The 22,938-nt window shown below is 36.3% G+C and overlaps 1 long non-coding RNA gene across 2 annotated transcripts; it reads right to left on the reverse strand.

Moving 5' to 3' along the window:
• Positions 1–456: 456 nt before the first annotated feature.
• LOC118680772 (uncharacterized) lies at positions 457–7,316 on the reverse strand. 2 transcript variants are annotated; one of them, XR_011398036.1, is made up of 4 exons: positions 6,884–7,316; positions 6,293–6,575; positions 6,028–6,221; positions 457–703 (listed from the first exon to the last, which is right to left on the reverse strand). It is a non-coding gene; the product is annotated as an uncharacterized lncRNA (long non-coding RNA). The 2 variants fall into 2 exon arrangements; XR_004976367.2 differs by lacking the exon at positions 457–703 and having other exon boundaries at positions 5,945–6,221.
• Positions 7,317–22,938: the final 15,622 nt, after the last annotated feature.

Consider the following 22,938-nt stretch of genomic DNA (forward strand, 5'->3'; position numbering starts at 1 on the left):
TTTTGCCAGCCCTAAATGTCACTTGAGAATTTGTTCACATTCCACTGTGTTCAAATGGAGAAAAAAATATATAAAAAACTAAATTCGTGGAGTGAGAGGGGAGAAGCCCTACTAATTGTGATATGGGAAGCAAAAGTTGGTGCGCTTCGGGGGCCAAGAAAGAATAGCCACATATTAAAGGAAATGGCAGTGGAGCTGCAGCAGCAAGGTGTCACCTTTACGGCGGGAGAAGTCAAAACCAAGATGCACAATCTGTCGCAAAGATTTAGGTAAACAAAATTGAATAAAAATAAATACTAAACAATATTGAGTAAATATTAATGCGTTATATGTTATTATGTTTTATAGGAAGGAGAAAACAGCAGTCGGTTTAACTGGCGGCTCTTCCTCGTAGTGGCCTTTGTTTAAAAAAAGAGCGCAATAATGTGTCCACTACTGGGCTTAGTGGAGGAAAGCTTTTTAAAGTAAGAGACATGTGTTTTTATTGAATATATTATTTATATTTACATATATATATATACATTTTTAAAAAGGTTCTACGAACTCCGAACCGATGGAAATTTCGGTGGAAACGGCTGCAACATTTGTTGCTGCATCTCCACATTTGTTGCTGCATCTCCACTGCCATCACCTGTTTGCACTCTTTCCCCCTCAGCGATGATAATGTCACCAACCGAGTCGCCACCCGAACCGATAGATTCTGCTAATAAGAAAAAAAATAATTATCAAAGTTTGATATTAAAAAAAAATGGAAAATATTGAAATAGAAATAAAAAAAAAAACAAATGAAGATTTCAATGTACGTAACGAAAATGTTTTTAAAATTAAAGAATTTGTAAAGGATACAAAATAAATAAATAAAATACCTCTTAATTTTTTAAAAAAATATAAAATAAAAATAAAATATTTTTGGAATATGGTTAGCGCCGCCTTAAATGCGTTCAGCCTGATAAATTATACTTAAAATTTTTACTCGACAAAAAATGGACAAAGTTTCTCCGTTAATTGGGTCGTCAGACGCATATAAAACATGACTCGGATTTTGGCGTCTAGTCTCCAACTCTTCCAAACCGTGTAACCATTTAGCGTTTAAAGTATCGTTGTTTTCATTTAAAAATTGTGAAGGACGCAACAGGCTTTTATAATATGTCTTCTAATAATATCGATTAAAATAGAGCAGGCACCGATTATAATGAGTGGAATGTAAGTTTTCAAGGGGTTTTCCGCGAAAACTGCGTTTTCGTTTGACAGATTTTGTATTGATGAAAACACAAGTTTTCGGGTGAAAACCTCTTTTGTCTATGAAAACACGAATTTTGTGTCGGTGCGAACATAGTATTAGCTAATTTTATGTTTTTGTTGAAAAAATTGTTGTAAGCATCCACAAATCCTGTATTTTAAATATTCCTCATGAAATTTGAATTATGTCATATTCATTTAATTTTTTAACTGCAGTAGGCATTATAGTAGTATTTATAAAGCCAAAGGGCAAAAAAAAAGGAAATCTGCTTCCATTGTTGTTTAGCTGTGACAGATACGACAAGGTTAGGTTAGGTTATACTGGCAGGCTGTCACACCATACATAGGTCCTTAGCAATGTCAGATGGAGTTACAGTTTAATTTGAGCTGAAGTATTTGTCATACAGGACGTCAACGCTTTTTGCGAACCTTAATGGCGACTTGATATCTAATTTTGATATTTCATCTAGTCTCTTGAACTGCGAAGCTCTTAGATATCTAAGTCGAGTTCTAGATAATGCCGGACAGAAGCATCTGAGGTGTTTCTGCGTCTCTCTCAAGCCTTCTTCTCTGCACTTTCTACATGTGTCATCGTTAATAATGCCCATACGGCTCGCATGTGATGCCAGTAGGTTGTGACCTGTCAGGTTGAGACTGATCCGTCTGTCAGACTTTTCGGAAATTTCATTGTATATCGTTTTTAGAAACTTCCGTATTTTCTGTTCTGGTACGGTAGCCAGACTATTAGCATTTGGGGCAATCTCATCAGCTATTGCGTTTCCCGGAATTCCTTTGCGGCCTGGAAGCCAGTATATGTATGCAGTCGCTTTCCGGCAGGCGGTACATCTATTGACTCCCGGCTTATATTGACATTATCTGATTTAATGCGATGTGAGATCTTATTCTTTAGCTCTAGTGCCCTCTCTGTATTTAAGGTTAGCAAGTGAAATGCAGTCGCCGAGGATCTGCCCTTGGTGCTGTGCTTTCGACATGTTAGCCCATAAAAGGTTGTCTCTAATATAGACGCGTAGCATTTGTTCAAATGTCTTCAGAAGGAATAAGGTTAGACTTATTGGTCTATATAATTTCGAATAAACTGGGACTCCTTTGCCGGCCTTCGGTATGAATACGACCCTCACTTCTATCCAAATGGTAGGTACATAGTTAAGCCTTAAACATCCTTCGTATATTGTGATCATTCATTCTGCAATACCGTCCATTGGTATGGATGCATAATTTATCAACAGCGCCCAAAGTATTCTTTCCTTTGTTATGATATTTGTAGGAATGTACTCCACACTAGTCCCCTCTCCACATTTTTTGCATAGTAGCCTAGGGTATTCGGATGTTCGGATAGTAATTTCCTAAGCCTAGCTACCTCGGTTGTCTTTTCTAACCTGCCGCAGAAGTTCGTCCACGACTCTCTCTTAGTTTTATGAATTTCTTTTTAATATTCTTTAAGTATATCTTTGTATTCCATCCAGAAGGACTCTTTGCCGGCCAACTTGGCCAGCTAGAATAGTTCCTTAACACTGCGCCTCCGTGATCCGAGCTCTTTGTTCCACGTTTTGAATCTATCGGAGGGCACGCGATGTTATACGCTTTTTTGAGAACATTCGTGAATATGACTCTCCTTTAGTTCATAGAAAGAGTCACAGTTCTCGAGTCTACTTAAATTCCCCATTACTATCTTTCTGTACTGATCCCAGTTAGTATTCTAAGAATTTCTAGTATGCAGTGTTACATGAAGAACGTTCTTCGAGGTAGAGCCAATATATGTTGGTTCTGTCTGAATTGAGGAGGAGTACGGCAGAGACGACCTTGCTTTTATGCAGTTTATTTGAAAAACCTTCACTTTTAAGTTCGGGTTTCTTCGCAGGGTCGGGCTGAATATCTGGTTCTCCCTCAGTTGTCAGCTGGGTTGCGCTTCTTCAGTACATGTGAGTCATTAATTATTGTTGCATAAGTCATTGAATTAGCTAATTAATTTAATATAATTTTAAACTTTTATCCAAACTCATTTATTTATATTAAAATCATCATTTAATTTCCTTATTATTTTGTATATTTTTTTGGATATATGTTTTTTTAAATAAGGTATATCTACTTCAATATGGGAACAGTCGTTTAAAATCCCCTTTCCATAAGAATGAGTTTAGGCCATCTATTAAAATTTATAGAGAATTCCAGATCTAACAACTTGTTAGATTTATTCATTAATTTCGTGTTCACCCGTGCTGAAATAGAAATCTGCGCTAACAAATTTGTTAGCATTTGTGAACCATGTATCCAGGGCCCGATCTCGGTATTTAGCCGCCCCGGGCAAAGATCATTTTCGCCGCCCTTTACATACACAAAGCTATATAAGTCATAAGCTAGTTTTGTTGTAGGATGCTAAGTATATAAGTAACTACATAAAATACGTGATATTGTTGGGATTATACCTACAATATTCAAGAAGAAGAAGTCTATTGGGACTTCTGAAGAAGTACCTATACGAAAGTTGATGAGTGTTTTTATGTTAGTAGGTATACAATATGTCTTTATAGGCAATTTCACAGAAATTGATATATTTTTTTATCGACATAGTTATGTACCTTTCAAGTTTATCATCATCATCAACCTATTGCGACTCACTGCTGCGTATTTCCCTGTTTTGGGCTAATGTTGCCCTTTAACTAAAGGAATAATGAACATTTTTCATTAAAATTGTTTCAGAAGTTAAAAAGATTAGGACCACACTGTTTAATTGTTTATTATGGTCAATCGGTTCATGTTAAGTTAAAGTTCATACGGTACGTATAAAAAAGCCATAACAAAAAATTTGTTTTAAAATTTAGGTTAAATTTTTAGTTAAGCATTAGTTAAGCATCCCACGATTTCAGGGTAAAGAGGGGTATGGTTGGATAGAGGAGATTTTCCAGATCACGAATATATATTATTATTGCCGCCGGAAACTTATAGTTTTCGAGATATTTGCATTTTAAGTTGAAAATTTCACAAATTTTATTTTACAATTTCTCGATTTATGGTTATCTTTTCTTTTATATTATGCACTTGTTATACACTAACTTTTCACTTTAATGTTTCTACATATTTATTTTATATTAAATACTTAAGTATTTGCTTTAAATAATCACCACTTGCAACTGTTACTGGTAAAGTTAAAAAGAGCGCAATACTGATATTTGGACCAAATCTTAAATCTGTTACAAATTTTAAAACATCTTGAGGAGATAAATTACTATTTGAAAACATACAAAAGACTGACAACTCCTCACAAAGTTTTAATGCATTTATATCGCTTGAGTTCTCATGAGTTAAAAGAGTTTTTATTTTTTACGAAGCTCAATGATTGGTTCGTCAACACACTCATAAGTAAAATGCTTTTTCTTGGATAGTGCACGTCTAGCCACATTTTCAAAGTCTAACACCTCGCAATCAATTTCAGAAGCTAAGGCTTTGGCGTCTTCAAGAACTTTAGTAAAATACTCATCTGAACGTGAGTTTTCAAAGAAATCTTTTGTGGAAATCTTTGACGGAAACTAAATGAAAATCTTTAGTTAGCATTAATTTACTGACAGGGTTTATGGGATTTAAATTTTCGTACTGAATTATAATAGAACATAAAAATTGAAACTGTTTAATTTGATTCAACAAACCCGAAGTCTCGTGTGGAGGTATATACCTCCTGCTCAAATATAAACGAGACTGGCTCAAACAACAAAAACGGTTAATTATTCTTCAATATGTATTTTATCCCCTTCAAAATAGTCACCATTAGAGGCGATACACATATGCCACCTTTTTTTCCAATCTTCCTAACACTTCTGGTAGGCCGCTTTAGGTATGGCTTTCAGTTCTTTCTTCGAATTCTCTTTTATGACTTCAATCGACTGAAAATGCTTTCCACGAAGCGGCAATTTGAGTTTAGGGAAAAGAAAAAAGTCACACGGTGCCATGTCGGGTGAATACGGTGCTTGCGGAACAATATTTACGTTGTTTTTGGTCAAATAATCGCGTACAAGACGAGACGTATGAGCTGGATTTTGGAACAAGTCGAGCAGACACAAGTCTCATGCCCAAAACATCGTGAATAATGCTATGAACGGATCCATTTGATATGTTGAGCTCACTAGCTATCTCTCTTTCAGTCACACGACGATTTTCCAACACAATTTTCTTTACTTTTTCGACGTTTTCTTCGTTTATTGACGTTGCTGGACGACGATCATGGGGCAAGGTCTCCAGCGATGTTCGGCCGTCCTTGAACGACTCATACCAATCAAAAATACGTGTACGTGATAGGCAAGACTCCCCATATGCCTTCTGCAACATTTTCATTGCGTCCGTCGCACTTATTCCTTTGGAATAACAAAATTTCAAACAAACACTTTTTACTCAACGTTAACTTCCATAGTAAAATTCGAAAAACACACTCGAGGTTGACTTGTTTATAGTGCCTTAAAAAAAAACTATGTGACAGATCGCGCTCAAATTTGACATGTAAACATATAACAGTCCTGCCAACCTAAGCAAAAAAAATATGGCCATATGTCATGTCCTTGTTGAGTTATGGATAAAGTCTCGTTTTGGGTTGAGCAGAAGGTATATCTGTGCTTTGGTAAACACTAAACAATCGTGTCACTAAGTGGCTTTAGAGTAATACCTTTTATATTCTTCAAAAGAATTGACCACCTTAATGTTGAAGTGAAAAAAAAACATATATTTTTTGCACAATATTAAAAATATTGTAGCTTCCAGTGAGGACTTTGCCATGTCGTTTACCACTAAGTTTAAAGAATGATTTGGATTGATGTTTTGAATCCTGGCTTGGACGCCGCTTTCAATACGTTTTATGAAACATATTAGATCCATTATCGTACTCTTGTCCTCTTATTTTTCCAATCCAAGTGCTGATTGTTGTTTTACGATAATTTTTGTTAGTGCCAGACCTGTAGATTTCTCGATTGGTATAAATCCTAAACAACTTTCATTTATTAAAATCTCTGATGTTCTTGAATTGTCTTGGGATTGAATAATTGAAATATACCTAATTATCATGGTAATCTGTAAACCTCCGAACATTGATATCTTGTCGAAATTTAAATTCATACAGTGGGTCTGGAGAACCTCTATTTACCAAATATATTCTTTCTGCGTCTGTTAATCTATTGGGACACGTGGCTGTGTCGACATCTAAATAAGATGTTGAGCACTTGGATCTGCAATAGCACTTTCCCCCCTTCACCTGCTTGGTTTTGTCGCTCTGCGTCTTTTTCAAGTCTTCGTTTTTATATTGGTGTCCCGACAAGCGTGATCTACCGTCAGCCATTCTGTACGGTAAAAAATAAAAATATGAAATACATTTACATAGCACTTAAAACATTTTTAACATACCTTGCGGTCAATATCAAATTAATTAAATTCAAAACTTGTTATAGTCCCGAATAGCCTATTATTCAAATAAGAACTGTCAAACTCATACAACAACTGTCAAAGACTGAAAATTTAATTGACGAATAGGCTATCCGGAGATGGTGAAATCAGCACTAAAACTATTTTACTATTTACTATTTACTTTTAGCAAGGTGTGTTCAATATTACGTATTACAATTTAATTTATAAAATAGATAGGACTTACTTAGTAAATTCACACGTGCGCTTCTATATTTATATTGTATGATGAATCTGCCGAACAAAAATCACGTCACTTTTAAATTTAAGAATATAATCATCTTGTAGTATTAGCATATATTTCACATAAATAGATTAAACATTTTAATTCTGAATCACTTATTAACCACTACATTATTCACGAATATGATGAAAATTTGTCTTTAGGGCAGAACATTTTACTAGGAGTCTTTTAAATAAGTAATGGAAAATTAGTACAATCTTTTGCTTATATATGATATTTAAAGGATTTCCCTAAAATGTCGCGTTGTACGAATCTAGCTAAAGGGTATTCCTCCGAAAGTTTGAGGGAGATCCCCATCAAACATAAAATATACTGAAAGTTGCCAGTTCAGAAATGTAAAATGCAGAAAATTCGGATAGGTATTCCTTCTTCTTAGTGTTCCACAAAATTTCAAAAGTATCGATACATTACTCGATACCAGTATCGTATCAGATTTATCGGTACCGGAAAAAGGATCGGTACTAAACTATCGATATTGATAGGTATCAAGTACTTTTCAATTTATTTTTAAAACTTCCGATTGAGTAATATCCGTAATATCAAATATTATCCGAGAAATTTCGGAACTTGGAGTTCAGAACTTATCAACAATAATACACCTCTTAATAATGGTATCATACTAACTAAATTTAAATTTCGATGTATTAAATTGTCGGTACAAAATTAAATTAGCGCAACAGTAAGAAAGTAAATCAGGATTGAACCGTATTAAATAATTTTTTACTTAATTGATGAAAATAAATCTATTGTACTTAATAGGAAAATAGGTACCAATCACGAGAAACTGGCAACACAAGTTTTAAACATAAGCTATTGTCTATATATAAGGGTAGTCCCCTACAAACCAAATCTAATTATGGTACCTCAAAAATATCGAACAGAAAGGTTGAAAGGTAGGATTAAGTAAATTTTGCCGCTTTGGAAAATGCCCGGCTTGCCTCCCCTTAGATCGGGCCCTGCATGTATCTGTGGGGTTTAAGTAGAATAAGCAGACAATTTTATATACAATACACTGGGTATAGCAAAGCTTTCGATAAAGTAAATTCTCGTATAAAAACTTAATATTTTTGATTTTCAACCAAGATTTCTTTGATACCCGTTTCCTATCTGAATAAAAGAACACAGCAAGTGTTGAACGTTAAAAAATGTAAAACGATGTGATTTTCCCGTACATCTGCACCTCTCCTCTATGTTTTTTTTTTTTTGATTCGGTTCTACCTAATTTTATTCATAGATCTTAATGAGTAGAAAGAAATCGCTTTAGCATGTGTCGATGCCACCAGATGAAACTGCCAATATGAACATAGAAATGTTCGCAGACTTTTTCTGCGCTGCCAAATTACTATTTTTTGTAAATTAGTTTATAAAACTTTGGTGTCAGACTTTCATTGCTTTAAATGCTATGGGATTATGCTACAGACTAGTAATAAAACACTTTATATGATTATGCTCCAAAATTTAGTATATAAAGGCTATGTTTTAACAAAAGAAAATAACATATTAGCGTGTACGCAGACCTTTTCTGGCGAGTGTGTATACTTGTACATACATTTTATCTATTTGTAAGTTGCAAGAATACAAAATGTTCGGTTATACCCAAATATAGTCCTTCCATACTTGTTTAATATAACTACCGGCGGGTCCATAATGGAGCAGGATATACTCCGAGGAGTATACTTCGATGATTTGGGCATCTCTCTTTCTATCCGTCTACCAACCATATACACGGATAGCCAGACAACACTGCTGGCCTTGTCGACACCAAGAATTAATTCCAGTATAGTAAAAAACTGCCGGCTTTTAGCTCACTCACAGGGCAACTCGACTTATCCATAATTTGGGTGCTCGGTATTAGTAACATTTTCGGTAACGAAAAGGCAGACGAGTTAGCAAAGCAAATAGACCCCTTATTTAGACGAATCCGGAGCGGAGTTAAAACCATGCCCGATGGGAACGATTAAATGGGAGCTTTATATTCATTTTATACAAATAGCTTAAATCAGATGGATTGATATGACTTAATAACCCCGGTAACCCCTGCACAGGCTCTTTGTATTCTATTAAGTTTCCTGATATTATATTGCTTTCCTAATACTGGCCACCAAACTAGTGCTCCTTTAGTTAGGATTGGTCTAACGACGGCCGTATACATCCACATGACTATATATGGTTTGAGGCCCCAGTTCCTGCTAAGTATTCGTTTGTAGGTGTAGTAGGTTATATACGTTTTGTTTATTCGTTTTAGTACTCTTCCCATAATCTCCCTGATTGTAGTAGAAAACATCCCTGATACCACCAGCATTATGTCGTCTGCATATGCTATTGCTTTCATTCCTCCTCCATTGAGTTGATTCCATTCAATGCCACCACCCATAGAAGCGGGAAAAGGACTCCTCCTTTAGGAGTGCCTCTGCTTATGTAGCTTGTCGTATGACTGCGATATTTATTGCTATAATCTTCCTGTTTATATGCATCGATCATGTCCATCTGCAAGTAATGTCTTCTATACCGCCATGTGACAGGGACTCGATAATCGTGCTTATTTCTATGTTGTTGAAGGCTACAGCTCATGCTGAAATTCGGAACCGAATTAGCAATCATCAGCGAGCAATACAGGATAGTGCAAGACGGAACATGGTTGGAGGACATCACCGCAACAGCGGCAATATGGCTAACGGAAAGCAGCGGCTTCAAAACAACAAGCAGCGGGAGAGGAAATGGTTTTGTCTGGATAAGCAACGAAAACATCATGATAATTAGCTGCTACCTGACACCGAGCGATCCTATCTCAGAATTCCAAGCAAAGCTCGATGCCATTGAGGATGCCGCGCATCACCAAATCGGCACTTAATCATAGCCGGAGATTTCAACGCCAAGACCATGGAATGGGGCACACCGACAACAAATTTGAGGGGACGCAAAATCCTTGACATGGCAGCTAGATTAGGACTTATCGTTGCCAACAGAGGATCCCAAACAACTTTCAAAAGGCCGGGATGCAACGACACAACTCCCGATATTACGCTGGTATCTGAAGGACTCGCAAACAAGCTACGCGAATGGAAAGTGCTAGAAGACTACACAGGTAGCAATCACCAATACATATCCTACCTCATAGGTCCAGACAAAAGTCAAGCAACAACTAAAAGAAGAAGAACACGTAAATGGAACGTTTTCAAGCTAGACTCAGGAAAACTCCTCGCAAGCATAGACAAAAACCCACCAAAATACCACGCAAGTAGCCCAGCTAGGTTTATTGTCAAAGAAACACTGGACAGCATCACAGAGGCATGTAAGGCAGCCATGCCCAAAATAAAAGGCGGACATCCAAAGACAGCAGTTGATTGGTGGACGGACGAAATACGAAATCTGAGACAAACTTGCCTGCGTAAAAGACATCCCATACACAAGGGCTAGAAGAAGAGGAAGAAACGAAATGAAAGAGCATAAGGAATATAAAGCTGCGAAAACTGAGCTGAAAGATGCAACAATAAAGGCAAAGAAAGATAAATGGGAAAAGCTACGTAGTGATATAAACAAAAATCCTTGGGGTCTCGGATACAAGATCGTAATGAGAAAGCTCGGGGCGAAACAGTCCATTCCAGAGTTAAACGCTGCAGCCATGGAGCACATCGTAAACACTCTGTTCCCAACCCATGTCCTGGGAAGAGACCCACCAGATTATATGCAAGAGATCTCATGCCCACCGTTCACTCTGGAGGAAATGAGCATGGCCGCAAGAACTTTAAAGAACAAAAAAGCTCCCGGCCCTGACGGGATACCAGTGATAAAGCTAATCGCCGCAGAACGTCCTCACTTACTGTTATCCATGTATAATGCATGTTTGAACGAGGGCATCTTCCGAGAAGTATGGAAGAGACAACATCTGACCCTGATAAGTAAAGGAAAAGGAAACCCAGGAACACCATCAGCATACAGATACAGCAGGAAAGTTACTAGAAAGGCTGTTGAAACCCCGCATAATAGGCGCCATAAACAACGCTGGAGGCTTATCAGAGCGACAACATGGTTTCAGACCAGGCAGATCCACAATCGGAGCCGTTGAAGACGTCGTGCACAGCGTGGACGAAGCCAATCGGAAGAACAACTCCTCGAGGCCAATAGTCCTCCTCGCAACAATAGACATAAGAAATGTATTCAATAGCGCAAAATGGATAAATATGATAGATGCACTAGAAAGCCGATTCAAAACGCCCCCCTACCTGATGAAAATTATACTTAAAGACAGGGAACTGCTATATGACACAAGGGACGGCCCTCAAAGAAAAGAAATCATCTCCGGAGCAGCGCAGGGATCCATACTTGGACCAGACCTATGGAACGTCAGCTACGACGGAATTTTAAACGTCGAAATGCCAGAGGACTGCTACCCCGTTGGGTACGCGGACGACATCGCTGCCGTCATAACAGCTCGTAATACCGACATAGCCAGACGCAGACTTACACAAGTCATGCTGCGAGCACAGACATGGTTGGACTCACACGGCCTTAGCATAGCCGCAGAAAAAACCGAGCTGATCCTGCTCACTAGGAAACATATCCCGTTGGAGGTGAACATGAAAGTTCATTCAGAAACCATACAAACGACGAAAACCCTAAAATACCGAGGTATAAGAATGGACAACAAACTGACGTATTGGGCTCAAATTCAGCACGCTGCTAAAAAGTCAGCCAATATAACCATGTCGCTTTCAAGACTTATGGCAAACATCGGAGGTCCGCTTGCAAGCAGAAGGAAACTGCTCATGGATACAACACAGTCAGTGCTATTATATGGTAGTGAACTGTGGGCCGATACATTAAATGTGAAACATAGACGAAAAGTAGTTGCTCAGGTGCAGAGAACAGCAGCCCTGAGAGTCGCCTCGGCTTACCGCACTGTATCCGAATCCGCAGTGCTAGTGATAAGCTGCGTAATCCCAATAGATCTACTAATAGATCAAAGGAGAGAAGACAACTCTGGTTTTGGAAGAAAAATGGAACGGAAATACACATGCAAACAAGACAACAAGCAAGGAAGCAAACACTCGAATTTTGGCAAGATCGGTGGACAAGGGAGCGCAAAGGGAGATGGACCGCCAAATTGATCAAAGATATAGAGACATGGCACAGTAGAAAACACGGCGAGGTGAACTACTACCTAACACAGATGCTCTCCGGCCACGGATATTTTCGAAAATACCTGTATAACATGGGTAAAGCCGAGAGCCCTGCATGTATTTACGGAGACGAACCACTCGATGATGCAAATCATACCTTCTTTAAGTGCCATCGATGGAATGAAGATCGGAGAACTCTAGAGAACAAAGTTGGAGAACTAAACACGGAAAACCTAATAGCGAAAATGATAGCTAGCGGCGAAAACTGGCAACAAATTGCCTCATACGTGGACGCGGACCCTCCGAACAATTCCACTCAATAGAAGATAGTCAGCCTGATGCTGGCTACAAACCAGTAGGCATCCCTGGACGCAGAGAGAGTAGAAACTGACCAGCTATGGGTCCATCTTGGAAACCTTGCTCTGAAGTAATGCGAAAGCGGTCCCGGGGCAAGGTAAAAATCCATGATAGAAGGGGGGAGTGTTTTAGTAAGTACACCACTCACGTAGGATGACGATCCCTATATGGTGCGAAGGCATTTTAAACCCTCCTTACGGCCTAAAAAAAAAAAAAAAAGGCTACTTCTATGCTAAGAAAGGCCGCCATTGTATACTATTTGTGATAAACTGATTTCCCAATTACATTAATCACTTCGTGTAGGACAGTTTCGGTTATCATGTGTTCTTCGGTCTGGTTAAGGGAGGAACACCACTTTGACTCTTGCCCAACTTCTTGGGATGTAACATACAAGTAGTTGAATACTGGCCTTGTATAGCGTATATAACTTTCTTCTTACTCACTATGTGGTCGGATCGGTCTGCCGCATTTGCACGCATGTCAGGTTGTATCTCAACAGCGGGTTGCTGACTACCAGAGAAGTGTGTTTTTAGGAGTTCCTCAAAAGATTCGCCAGCAGAGGAGGTCCAGGCTCCAACCTTCGTCTTTAAATAAGCTATATAAATGTGGTTGTCAGATTTTGGTCATATAACTTTCATTGAATGCTTTTCTAAATTGGATTCTTAGGGTTTTAAGGTCACCGTTCCACCAAGGAGGCAACTTCTTCGTTTTGAGAACGGTTAACAGTGTAGATCGGTTGAAGGAGGTGGTTAGGATCTTTTCTAACATTTTTATTTCTAGTTTTTGAGAACTACTGATTTTATTCATAAAACTATTTACTTTTAAGGTTTTTGTTGCTATTTTGTTAAATTTATCCCATGCTGTTTTCCTGGGGTTTTGATATTGGAAAGGAGTATTGGATTTCTCGCTTAAGAGTATCCAGGAGTAATTCGACATAGATGGCTCCATTGACATCCTCCAGTCATCGACGATCAGGCTATCTGTTTCTGTTGATAGTGAAAGATCCAGGACTTCCTCCCAACCCGAAAAAATTTCCGAACTTGGGAAAATGAAAGTTGGCCTATTACATATACTTAAATTAATATTTTAAATATGTTGCAATATCGACTCACCCCTGGTGATTGTGTTGATGCTTCCCCATATGGTGTATCTTGCATTGGCATTTGACTAGTGGTACAGGTGGCACGTCACTGTCGTGGGTCATGTAGTTATGACGACACTAGCAAGAAGTTGCCGCTTTGTTGTCGCTGCCGTGTTGTCTGCTGTTCTATAGTTAGGACAAAGAAATGCGTTTATATCTTTCCTGATAATAATGCATGCTCTTGGTTTACATTCATTTTTCTTATAATAATAAATGTTATAGTTTAGCCCTTTGATCGCGTCGTCTGACACCCGGGGCTCTTGGATCAGACTGATGTCGATGCACTTACCACTATCACTGAAGAGGGCTGTCAGATTAGCTGTCACACTTTTTGGGTGCAGCAGATTTATCTGCACGTATCTAAGTGTTATTTTCTTTTATCGCCACCTTCCTTAGTAACTGGCTGGCGTCATCGACCTCTTCTGTCGTTTTCGTCAGCCATTTTCTTGCCTTAAAAGATCTTAAATCTGGCCTTGCTGATTTGATTATCAGCCTTCGATAGAGCCCTATCGACTCCCCGCAGATGGTCACTAGTATGGGCTTACTTGTTTTATTTGGCTTCTCCTCTTTACCATATATCGAAACAAGTAAGGGAGGGCTAAGCTCGCGTGTAACCGAACGTTTTATACTCTTGCAACTGGCAAGGATCAAAGCCGGCTAAATACCTTCAGTTGAAGGCACAAATTTATACTAAAAAAAAGGTAGCGAAAGGGTTAAACTTCATTGTTCGACGAAATCGTAAATGGATTACAATAAAATTTGGTATCATATTAAATTATTTTGAAGGTCATAGACCCACTTAGTTTTAATACTATATTTTACATCCCGTCAGCGAAAATTATACTTAAATCATCCTCGAATATATATTGTATGTGATATAAAATCTACAGAAGAGGTTAAATTTAATATATTGAGTTGATGTGAAAAACGTCAACCCAAGGATCAAAATTCATTATATTAGGCATATGAGGTTTAGACCAAGACCAATTTCATTTATATTGAGCGCCGAGCAATTATATAATATCTAATATATAAATTTCTCGTATCATTGTGACCAAACTCCTCTGAAACGGCTGGACCGATTTTGATGAATTTGGTGTGCTTATCGCGTAGGTCTGAGAATCGGCAAACAACTATTTCTCGTAGCCCAATGTTAGGGGTGGTCGACCCCAAATAATACCTTTTTTAGTTTTTTGGACACATTTTTTTGTTATTACTTTTTCCAGATGCAGCATTGAAATATAATTACGTATAATTCCAAATTTTCACACCTATATGATCAACCCTGATTTTGAATCGCAATTTTTATATAATTCTATTCTACCCAGAGGCAATCGAATATAATAATTGTAGTATACCATAATTTTCATGTAGTATAGTTCCATCAACCAACCAGTTATCCCCGCCATGTGTCTCCCGTTGTCACTTCTCAACCAGCAAACATTACGGAGTAGGAATGAAAATAAGTCGGCTTATTTTATTCTCATTAAGTCGAGTTAATTTTATTCTCAAAGCGAATTTAACATTATTTCTTTGTGCATCTCGAAAACGGCAGAAGCCGTTCATGAACGAAACAGCGTATGATAGTGTTATAAATCACCAAAACCTACACTCATCGAATTTTTAAAATTTATTGTGTAAACGTGCAAATGTTTTTGGTGTCTATTCAAAAGCAGCTCGCTATTTTACATTGGATCAATTGAATATGATAGTGTTATAAATCACCAAAACCTACGCTCATAGAATTTTTAAAATTTATTGTGTAAACGTTCAAATGTTTTTGGTGTCTATTCAAAAGCAGCTCGCTATTTACATTGGATATATTGAAAAAATGGATACTGCTCAAACAAGGCATACCAGCTGATGCATACCCCGGTTTATCCAAATCAAATATTTTCGGTGATTTTATGGTACATAGTCAATCCAGGGCAGACTAAGTGCAACTGTTTTTGGTTAATGTCACCAGACCATTAACATTTCAAGATATCCGTAAAATAAATACCATATAAATTTGTCTGTGGGAAAAGCATAGACAGAGAAAGTTAATCACGCAACGCACATACATAAGTTGGAAAAAAAACCTATTAAATGTTTATTTTATACATATACAGCCGGTAATACAGCTTTTTAATTCAGAAGGTTTTCATAATTATAAATTTGTCATATCATAGAAATTGAAAACATAAATCTAAATAGGTATGCGCAACGATTTTTCATTTAGGACTATTCGTTGTGTCTATTTATAGCATTTCGCATATTGTGTGGTGTATTTTTCTTTTTCGAAGTTATATTTTTCGATTCCCTCATCTGGAATTACAAATTAGTACTCAAAAGGATTTCATTTAACATTTGCTCCTTCTCTATTCATTGACGTTCTCTGCTTGTGAGTTATTGATCATCATTGCTAATGCCAATCTAATTGGAAATTGAGAGCATAGAATTCAATTGGCATTCAAATTTGACTATTGAAAATAATGTTCGATAATGTTTTTCATTGATTTTTTAAATACTAATTTTTGCCGTTGCAAAGCGGTTGTGGGTTCAAAATATGAAGCGAAATGCATTAAAAAAATAACGGAATTAACATTTCAATTAAATTTTTTTTTGTAGTCCCAAATACGGGATTAAAAAATATAAAGAAAAAGAAATAAACGTTAACTTCGGTTGCTATAATACCCTACACAAATACAAAGGTTCATTACAAGAACTTGATTCCGATTTTTCGATTTATATGGCAGTTATATGATATAGTGATCTGATCTGAACAATTTCTTTGGAAAATACAATGTTGCCTTAAACAATAACTCGTGGCTAATTTCGTGAAGATATCTCGATAATTAAAAAAGTTTTCCATGCAAGCACTTTTTTCCGATCGTTCAGTTTTATGGCAGCTATATGCTCTGATCTGAACGATTTCTTCGGAAAATACATTGTTGCTATAAACAATAAATTATGCCTAATTTCGTGAAGATATCTCGTCAAATGAAAGAGCTTGTTAGTCCAGTCATTTAAGCTTAAATTAGGTAAGAATCACGGAATTCGAGATACCCAGCTGTAAGTTTGTAAATACTTGTATATTGACACCCTAAAAGTTGTCTCAAAACCTACATATGGTAGGGTGTACGCAACTATTAAATTTCAAGGTCAAAGGTCACAAAAATCGGATTTTGCGCTTTTTTTGTAAATATCTCATTTCCTATGGGTTTTTTGCTATTGGTATTTATTATCAATATTGTAGAATACAAAATTCTCTACAAATTTTGTTTAAAAAAATTTTTCATACGGTGAACCGTTTTCGAGATAGAGGGCAGAGAGCGCGCGGTCACGGCATCACTTCAACCGGTGCCTCCGATCAAAAACGCGCCATATACAGTTGATGAACTATCGATAAATCAATGATTATAAATATTTGTCAATTTTTATTAACTATTATATTATATTTTATCATTTTTTCTTAACCTATCCACTTTTTATTCAGTATTAATTTATTTAACAACACTTACCTGCCCATGAAATTGCAGAATTGTTAATGAAAATATAGGAATTATATTTGAATTTAAACCTTATTAATATTAATAACTTCTTACATGATAAAAAAAAAAATAAAAAAAATTTATTAAAAAATATCATTCAATACATTTATTTTTATTAAAAGTAAAAAAATGGAATAAAGGGTACAAAAACTACAATTTATAATTTTAATCATCTTCTTTATTTGTAGAGAATTTTGTATTCTACAATATTGATAATAAATACCAAAAGCAAAAAACCCATAGGGAATGAGATATTTACAAAAAAAGCGCAAAAAACCGATTTTTGTGACCTTTGACCTTGAAATTTAATAGTTGCGTACACCCTGCCATATGTAGGTTTTGAGACAACTTTTAGGGTGTCAATATACAAGTATTTACAGACTTACAGCTGGGTATCTCGAATTCCGAGGTGAACTTACTATAATGACTGGACTATGTTGCCTTAATTTCGTGAAGATACATCGTCAATTTGAAAGATACATCGTCAAGTTTTCCATGCAAGCACTTTACTCCGATCGTTCATCAGCAGCTATATGCTCTAGTGATTCGATGTAAACAATTTCTTCGAAGATTGAACTGTTTGATATTACGTCAAATAAAAAAGTTTCCTATACAAGCACTTGTTTCCGATTGTTTAGTCTGTATGGCAGCTATATGCTATAGTGGTCCCATTTCGGCCGATCCGACAAGCATTTTAGTGAGGAAAAGACAAGTGCAAAAGTTCAGAACGATAGCTTAAAACTGAGGGACTAGTTCGTATATATACAGACAGACGGACATGGCTAAATCAGCTCTGCTCATCCTGGTGATCATTTATATATATATTTTATAGAGTCTCAGCATACCGGATTGAAAAAAAAAACAAAAAACGTTTAATTCCAAAAACCGGACTAAAATTTTATTATTAACTTTTAATCCCAACTACTGGATTGAAGAATAAAAAAAAAAAGTTCAATTTTAAGCATAAACTTAAGGATTAAAAAAAGGATTTGTTTTAGAATTAACATATTTTTGAGTTCATTTAAATATATTACGAAATATTTTAAATTTTTAATCCCAAACATCTTGGATTAATAAATATAAATTTAACTTTTAATCCCAACATCAAGTTTAAAATATTTTTTAATTTTAATCCCAACATCGGAATTAAAAAATAAAATTTCCGTGGCAACAACTGATGTATCATTGAATTTACTCTATTGACGTCCACTGTCCCAAGATATGGGTTTTCACCTAAAAGTGGGCTGTGCCACGCCCACTGTCTAATTTTGAACGCGGTTCCTATAAAGTCATCTCATACCATCCCAGAGATAAAATTTAATGTCTCTGGCGTGTTTAGTGCTTGATTTATCACGCTTTTAGAAGTTTTTAACGGTACCGTTAGAGGTTCTAAAAACCTAATGTGATCCTGTATATCAAATAAGAGTCTTGTATCTTATTGCGGAGCTTAGTTATGGCAATTTATTTGTTTTTGATTAATGACGTTTTGTGGGCGTGGCAGTACCAACCGTCTCACGGTACCAAGAAACATGTCTATTAAGTTTCATAAAGATATCTCTATTTTTACTCAAGTTAGAGCTTGCACGGACGGACGGACGGACGGACAGGCACACGGATTTCAACTCGTCTCTTCATCCTGATCATTTATATAGGTATATGTATATAACCCTATATCTAACTCGATTAGTTTTAGGTGATACAAACAACCGTTAGGTGAACAAAACTATTATACTCTGTAGCAACAGGTTGCGAGAGTAACCTTGTGACCAAAAATTGTCTAAATCGAACCAAAACTATTCAAGCCCCTAAGTACTAAATATGTCGACCTCAGTGCCTATAGTTGACCTTCTAACGAAAATATCAGTCAATCCACAAAGAAATCTCAAACGAGTATACCATTTGACTTTGCGAGAGTATAAAATGTTCGGTTACATCCGAACTTAGCCCGTCCTTACTTGTTAATATTAAAAATAAACATTATAATGTGTGAAGGACGTTATTATAAGTGAAAGAGGGATGAAGAGTTGTAGACAAGTAATGTATATTTTATTTTAGTTAATAAATTATTCTTTAATAAAGTAATACATATTAGATTATAATTATTGATATTAATCTGTCCTTAGAAATAGTTCATATTTCTACTTCTGATATAGGCAATTAGAACTAAGCAGAGCTTAATTTCTTAACGCAATAGATTGTACAATATTTTTGGGTCCGTATTTGCGAATACAAATAAATTAGAAGGTTTGCCCACGTAAGAACATGACACATTAAGGGTGGACGTCTATTTGAAAATTTCTCAGCAATAATTTATATATGATTTTATCACAATTTGGCGGTGTATATATTATACCAAGGGAACGTGCCTTGGTTCGTGTTATACAACGTCTAAGTCCCGGAACGGTAAGTATTTGTTTTATTATATTATTTGTCTAATATGTTGATAAATTTTTTATGATATTAAACCAAAATTGAAGCTGCAAAAGTTGGTGCGAAAATTCGTCGAAAGGCCAAAGTGACGAGAGAGCCATCAAGCAGCATCGTGGCAGCTACAGTTAGCACCGCCTTAACGTCTGCTGCCGGTGTACTTGGTAGTCGTTCGAACATGTGCCGTACGGTGCCTCGTAAAAGCGCTGATAATGAGATATTGCCTTCTAATCCTGTATCAATTAATGAATTAATAATTCCCGATTCGTATCGGCTTGGAACGGAGTTGAATTTTTGGTATGTGACTCACGTGAGCTGCCTAATAATCGCCGTGGAAGATATATTATTTTAACTACTGAGCGTAATTTCAGTTATCTTCAAGCATCAAATACTTGGTTTGCCGACGGAACATTTCATGTAGTTCCTTTGATTTTCTACCAGCTGTATAGAAAAATGTAATTGTAAATGGAGAAATTATGCCTCTCGTATTTACATTGTTGTTGGAAAATCGACGCAACCATACCGTAGTATGCTGTCGCAATTGAAGGCTATCAAACTTGGATTGAACCCTAAAATTATAACGACGGATTACGAGTTGGCTTTCATAACGGCTGCCCAGGATATTTTTGTTGGTGTACAAATGCGTTGTTGTTTTTCAGTTTTGGGCAGAGTCTATGGAGGCCTGGCATGGAAGTAAATGTTCGGGCGCAAGCTGCTCATATGAATGTGTGAAAGTTTATTGGCTTTTTGTGTGATGAGCCCTTGTTGATGTACGATTAGAACACTATGTTCGTGGTGATCCACCAAAAAACCGAATGCTGCTTCCGTGGTCACAATCGACGACTATAAAATATTGTTAATGATTTTAACGTCCGTCCGTAATCGTGACTGAGATATTTTTGTGGTTGAGAAATTTTTGTATTCATAAATCTCTCCAATTATAAATTTATGTTCATCAGAAATTTTTCTTAAGGAAATTTTTGATTGAAAATTTCTTACGGATAAATAAGAGACGGGAAGCCACATTAAGTTGTCCGTGGGAAAAGTATGATATACTCAAAGCTAAGCCACAGAAAGACAACGTTTGGTCTTGTAACCTATTGATTGCTAGTGCGAATGCCAACATACGAGTAATTGGAAATAGAGTGCGTTTCTCATCTGTAAGAATCATTGGGATTGCTGCTAGCAATTCATTTTCGTCTCTGAACTTGCCAATCAAAATTTTGACTTCGGTAATGTTTTTTATTATTATACTCTCGCAACATGTTGCTACAGAGTATAATAGTTTTGTTCACCTAACGGTTGTTTGTATCATCTAAAACTAATTGAGTTAGATATAGAGTTATGTATATATATAAATGATCAGGATGAAGAGACGAGTTGAAATCCGTGTGACTGTCCGCCCGTTTGTGCAAGCTGTAACTTGAGTAAAAATTGAGATATCTTTATGAAACTTGGTCCCCATGTTTCTTGGTACCGTAAGACGGTTGGTATTGCAGATGGGCGTAATCGGACCACTGCCACGCCCACAAAACGCCATTAATCAAAAACAAATAAATTATCATAACTAAGCTCCACAATAAGATACAAGGCTGGTATTTGGCACACAGGACCGCATTAGGGAGGGACATCTGTAGTTAAAATTTTTTAAAGTGGGGGTGGTTCCGCTCCTAATAGGTTTAATGTGCATATCTCCTAAACTGCTAAAGCTTTAATAACAAATTTCACTGAGAACTAATGTTTTTAGCACCTCTATCTGCGGGGTGAAAATGGATGAAATCGGGTGACAACCCCGCCCACTCCCCATATAACGGTACTGTTAAAAACTACTAAAAGCGCGATAAATCAAGCACTAAACACGCCAGAGTCATTAAATTTTAACACATTTAGGTGAAAACCCATATCTTAGGATCTGCTTAACCGATTTCAACCAAATTCGGTACATAATATTCTTCTCATATTTCTTAGCTATAGTGCGAAAATGCGCGAAATCGAATTACAACCACGCCTATTTCCCATATAGCGCCATTTTCAATTCCATCTGATTTTTTTACTTTCCACTATGCAAATCAATCAGCAATGATTGTATCGGGGTAAAACTTTGCGCGAATAATGCGTTTAAAGTATGCCACCTTGTGACCAAAAATTGTCTAAATCGAAACAAAACTAGTGTCTATAGTTGCCTTTTTACCGAAAATATCGGTCAATGTGTAAAACATTTAAGTGAAATTCATATAATAAAATAAATAAATAAAACTCTCGATAATAGTATGTTTGTGTCAAAAAATGGGTTCAATCGAATGAATACTTCCTATAGCCCTCATATACCTAATATAAAGATTTTTGAACTTCCGGGTGACTTTATACGGCATATATCGGCCAATATGTGAGTTATATCAATGAACATGAGAGAGCGCGTTTTACTCATAACATTTTACCTGGCCCCCATGTAACTAATATCAGGATTTTCGAACATTCGTCTGACCTTACTCCATATGATTGGTGATGGTATGTGAGGTACCTTAATGAAACAGTGGGAGCATTTTATTAGTCTGTGGCATGTTAGTAGTATGTAGTATTGGCAAAAATTGATTAAATCGGGTTAATGCTACCCTCTACTTCCATATATTACTTATAATACTAATTTTTTTTATATATATAATTGCTTCAAAATATGTTCTCTATGCTCGAGTATAGCTGAGCAATGTAAAAATTATTATCTTTCTCTATCCCCACTATATATATAATTTCCGTCTTGACTTTAACCCGTTCCGGTTGATCAAAATGTGATACTTTAATGTAATTAAGTGGATAAGTTTTCTTAAAAATTATGTGGTTTGACGCTGAATTAGAATGAAAATAGTATTATATATACCTTGATCTAAACCTCACACCTTCATATAATGAATTCCGATTCTCTGGTCGACGTTTTCCACACAAGCTTATAATATAAAATTTAGCCACTTTGGTCGAGTTCATATCACATTCATACTTATGTATATCTCACTTCAAGATGTTTTTTAGTTTTTTTTTTTAATATAATTTTCACTGACGCAAACTAAAATATAACAATAAAACTGAGACTTAGTTTATGGCCTTTAATATAAGTCAAGAAGATACCAAATTTGATTGTAATTTAATCACGATTTCATTTAATATTGGATGTTTAATTCTTTCTCAACTTTGCCACTCCTGAAGGAGTTTCCTGACCTTTGATTCTTGCGAATTACAATAGTATAAAATTCTTGGTTCCGCCCTAGTACCCATTAGAGGGTATATATTGACCCTAGCTCCAACATACTTTATGTAAAAAATCCAAACTTCCCTTTGGCTTTCTATAAACGTAAAATATTAGATATACAACAGTTTAATGTCGAAAATATGTAAAATCGATCCACGAATTTCCCCAGCATACATGTA

The sequence above is a fragment of the Bactrocera oleae genome, chromosome 2 (genome assembly GCF_042242935.1).
Source record: "Bactrocera oleae isolate idBacOlea1 chromosome 2, idBacOlea1, whole genome shotgun sequence".
Classification (NCBI taxonomy): domain Eukaryota; kingdom Metazoa; phylum Arthropoda; class Insecta; order Diptera; family Tephritidae; genus Bactrocera; species Bactrocera oleae.